Below are 4,950 nucleotides of genomic sequence, written 5' to 3'. Positions count from 1 at the left end.
TTAGGAAAGGTACTTTTCGGTGTATTTTGTTGGGTTGCTTCATTTAAGCAGTTCTAAAGGGATTAAAAAAGTCATTTTTTTATAAAACAAATTTATAAGAAGCTCCATCTAGACTCATAGGAAAGGTTTAATTATTTTTTTAACATAAAATAAATACAGTGTACCTATGGAAAGTACACTTATACTAGGTTTATGGGATATCAATGAATTTTTATCAGGTAACTAGATCCCATGTAAGTAGCTCCTTGATCATGATCTTGAATATTATCAGAAGGCCCTCCATCACTAACTTCAAATGCAACTACTACTCTGAATTCAAATGGCGTAGTTTTGCCTATTTTTTGCCTTTAGGCTTTTATTTATTTACTATAAGTAAATAAAATGATGCTGTATGTTCTCTTCTATATCTGGCTTTTTCCACACAACATTATGTTTAAACAATTCATTCATTTTTGGGAGTAGCTATGGATTGGTTATTCTCATTGCTATATAGTATTCCGTTATACAAATATACTATAATATATTATCCATTCTACTATTGATGGACATTTGAGCAGTTTCTAGTTTGGGAATATTATGAGTAATACTATGATAAACATTCTTATATGTGTCTTTCAGTGTCTCTCATTTATGATAGGTATATATTAAGGAAGTAGAACTACAAAGCCATAGGTGGGTACATGTTCATATGTTTTAGTAGACAGTGCTAAATGAGTTTCAAGTGTTTTCACCAACTTACATTCCAACTGTAATGTGCGAGAGTTCCAACTGCTCTACATTTTTAACAGCCTTTAATATATTCCATCTTTTAATTTTAGCCTTTCTGATGAGCTTACTATAGAGGTTTAGAGCTGTGTTCTAACACTGGTTGAGGAGTCTTGGACTCAGATCTGGTAATTCCAGTTGCATATGATGTATTTGGGTCTCACATCCCAAATACAGCATCTTTTTGGTAATTAAAAATAAATTCACTTGGTATACAGCATCTTTTTGGTAATTAAAAATAAATTCACTTTTTAAGAAATCTTCTCAGCAAGTCAATCACATTAAATAAACCTTAAATTTCAAGGACATGTTTTTTTCAAGTAATTTCACTTTTCTTCCTAATACTTTTACTTTTAATCAGTCTAATTATTTGCTCTTTTACAGATTTATCCAGAATGCTTTAGTGTTTTCCAAAGCCAAAAAGGGACTCATTAGGAAATTTGTTCTAGCCTAAAATATTATTCATTAAATTATTACTACCAGACGTTCAATGTGATAATTACTAGTGGTGAAAACATTAATAAAATAGAATCTTTTTTTTTTTTTTCAGAAACTCACGAACTAAGGAAAAAGATAATAGCTAATATTCTTTGAGTGTTTCCTTATGCACTTCACACGCATTATCTCATTTAATCCTTACAACAAATATAGGACGAGGTTCTAGTAATGTTCTTCCTATAGATGAGGAAACTGAGGCACAGAGATGTGAAGAAATTTGCCCAAGGTAGCACTGATGTAGAAAGAGGATTCAAACCTAGGAAGTCTGATTTCAGAGTATGCTTTAAACCATTATACCATCCTATGACTACAAAAAGGACAGAATAAAACATGTGCTTAAAAATAGGGCTAAAAACAAAGTTATCTGAAAGTTACAAGTGGTAGAGACGAACTGCGACTGGGAAACTTGACGGAAATGTTATAGAATGGGCTGGGTCTTTGGCATTAGGGAATACTTTGAAGGGAAAAAATGAGAAGAAATAAAACTTCATGTAGAGAGAACAATACAGACTCTAAATTCCTTGAGGGAAAGAACTGTGTTTTGTTATTGTAACTTGAGAGATTAGAGAAAGGCCTGTAAATTAGCTGAATAGAATGAATGCAGAAATTTAGGGCATGTTAGATATTATACGTATCCTCTAGCTGGGTACTGCAGTTCAAGAGGCAGATGGATGAGACAGTGAATAATACATAAATGGGTGAAGAGTTGAGAAAGCATTACTTTTGGGTCAGCGTAACCAAAGAATAACTGCAGGCTAAGGTTTAAAATTTCTCATTCTATATTATTTATATTATCCTATAATGCTGGGATCTTTGAATGAAGTAACTTCTTTCAAAATTCTGGGGGTGGTATTGCGGCAGGGTCATTAAATTTTATTGTATATAAACTAGGCCAAGTTTTAAATCACTTTCAATAGTAATAGTATTATTTTCACATAATCATTTTAAAAACTATTTTTTATAAATTATTTTAAAAATCACTGACCCACAATATTACTTTAGGGTTAAAAAGAAGAAAGAGATATAAAATATCTTTCAAATAGTAAATGTTGAATAGATGCTAAATAAGATGAATAAATAAACATATATTAGCTAAGTAAAGTTATTTTTAAATTAGTACTCCAAAAGTCCTTGGAAAATATTTATCCTTATTGATAATATAAGAAACAATACAAATTATAACAACCTTGATATGACACTTTACACCCATAAGAATGCCAGAAGTGTTTGCGATGATGATGATGGCTACATTGTGGTGAAATTGGCCCAAGAAAATATTGTTGGCACTTTTATAAATTATACAATGTTGTTGGGAAGAATATAGTTCAAGAATCATGAAGAAATCCCTATCACAGTTATTTCATTCCTAGAAATTTGTTCAGATGCTAGGGGCCTAGAACATAAATGTCACCAACATATAGTCCCTTCCTTTAAGAAGTTAACATACTAATTGAAGAGAGACATAAAAAGAAAATAAAACTACCTTTTAATTTAATAATGGCTTCTATAATGTATAGTATGCATGAAAGAAAGAGAAAACTAAGTTATTCTAAGAAAACCAAGTTATTCTAAGAAAACCATTTTAAACAGTAAAAAGACATTTATGAAGGTATTAATGGACACCTACAATAACAACAAAATCAGGGGGAAAGTTTGTCAAAAACACAAAATATATTGGCTTAATTAAACATTTTAAAGCATTTTGATAAGATAAGATAGAATATGACAATACCTTTAAAATGCAAAACCTTATTCAATAAAACTATTATAATGTAAAATGGTTTATACAATATGATTATGACATATAAAAATGTACAGACATAAGATAATAGATAAAAATTGATCATCTCTTCTAGAAGAGCATTTTAATAAAAAATGGCATTTAATGTTATTTTTTTCTCAATGAAAGGCAAACTTTACTCATTTGATATTTCCTAAAAAATTGAAGGGAAAAACTATTCAGATTATAAATTTATAGGAATTATACCTACATATTAAGGTAAAAATTCTGATATGTTAATTTGTGGAATGTTAATACAACTTAAAGCTTTTACATTTGCACCATGTGTTCTAAATTCAAAATTCTTTCAGTTATTATCATTGTAAACAAAATGTTCCTGTTAAACAAGTGGATGTTGGTTGATGACTATGTCCATATTTTTCAGGTGAGAAAAACGAAACTGAGATTATTTCAGTGACATGTCATTTGTTCAATACAAGAACAGAGGCCTCTTTATCTCAAGTCAATATTGACTTCCAATGGGTTCAGTAGCCTTTAATTAGAACTTTTAAAAGTAACTTTTCCTTATCTGTCCAACTTTGAATATGGAACATTGTGTTTTTTCTGCCAGAGATTATTTTATAGAACTATAAACTCAATCTGGAAATCTAACTGTTACTCTGCTTTGTATAAAGTGGAGAGATACAAAATTCTGAATATAAATTTGAGTCAGTAAAACTTTTCTCAAGAAGACAAACTCTCATGAGGTTTATTTTCAATAAGTATGCATATAACATATTTTCATGATCAAAGCAAGTAAATGTTATTACAAGAAAAATAGCCCTTTGAATTATACTATAATCTGATCAACTTTTCAGCATTGACCTTTGCTGTTATTAGTTAAAATAATATTGTAAGACTTTAAAGAATTACGACTGAAAACACTTGTAACTAATTGCATTAGTGAATTAAAAAGCGTTGGTTGAGTTGTGCCTCCCTCCACCCTAAAGCTATTTGTAGTTGTACCAACATGCTAGATGTGTAGAATTTGACCACTTGCTCATAACTTTGAAAACAAATGCCCCATGCACATTTTAATCAACTAATTATAACAATTTATGTTGTCCCAGCTTTTAAATATATATTGTATAAAAGAAAGTTATTACATACTATAATGCTTTCATAAAAAAATCCTTAACTCTGTAAATGTCGGAAAAGAAAGTTGTATTTTTATTTTATTTTATTTTTTAGGTGAGGCAACCCTTGGTTGACCTCACAGATTGCAAGGACCTTGTCATCTTATAATCCCTTATTTTATTTATTTATTTTTTTTATGCCTACAGCACCTGATCTTCCTAAGTGATCTCCCATCCAAGTACTAACCAGGCCCAACTCTGCTTAGCTTCCAAGATCAAATGGGATTGGACTTGTTCAGGGTGGCATGGCCATAGATAGAAAGTTGTATTTTCAAATAAAAGCTATTTTTGGTTTCTGAAAGAAAACTACGTTAAGTGGTTATTAACTTGTCTTTGCACAGTCTAAATGAAACAATTCTTTCTTTTAAAAAAAGGTATGAATTCTAGATATTGTGAATATCTAATGTTTGAGAATTATACCTATGCTTTCACAAATCCAAATTTGGTAAACAGAAAATATAACACTAATCTTTTTCTAATTCTTTTAAAATAATGATCAATAAAAAAAAGTTATAAAGGTACTAACCAATTATATTTCTTATTAATGTTCATTTTTGTCTATCTATTCTTATGATTTCAGAACATGTAAACATTTAATTGTCCCAGGGTTAGTTTTTTACCCTGTTCCTTCCCTTACTCACTTCCAAATCTATATTTTAAGTAATTTCAATCAGGGCAGATTAATAAATCCCAGTTTGTTCATGATAGCCAACTGATTCAGAATGAATCTTTCCTAATTGTTTTGTGTTCACAAGGGTGTTCACTTTGGCT

General features: G+C 29.9%; 1 pseudogene; it reads right to left on the bottom strand.

Moving 5' to 3' along the window:
* Positions 1–4,317: 4,317 nt before the first annotated feature.
* LOC111741904 lies at positions 4,318–4,436 on the bottom strand (annotated as a pseudogene).
* Between the last annotated feature and the right edge of the window lie 514 nt (positions 4,437–4,950).

This window comes from Pteropus vampyrus, unplaced genomic scaffold (assembly GCF_000151845.1).
Source record: "Pteropus vampyrus isolate Shadow unplaced genomic scaffold, Pvam_2.0 Scaffold3, whole genome shotgun sequence".
NCBI lineage: Eukaryota > Metazoa > Chordata > Mammalia > Chiroptera > Pteropodidae > Pteropus > Pteropus vampyrus.
The sequence above is the reverse complement of the archived record's forward strand: the minus strand, read 5'-3'. Positions and strand labels throughout refer to the sequence as shown.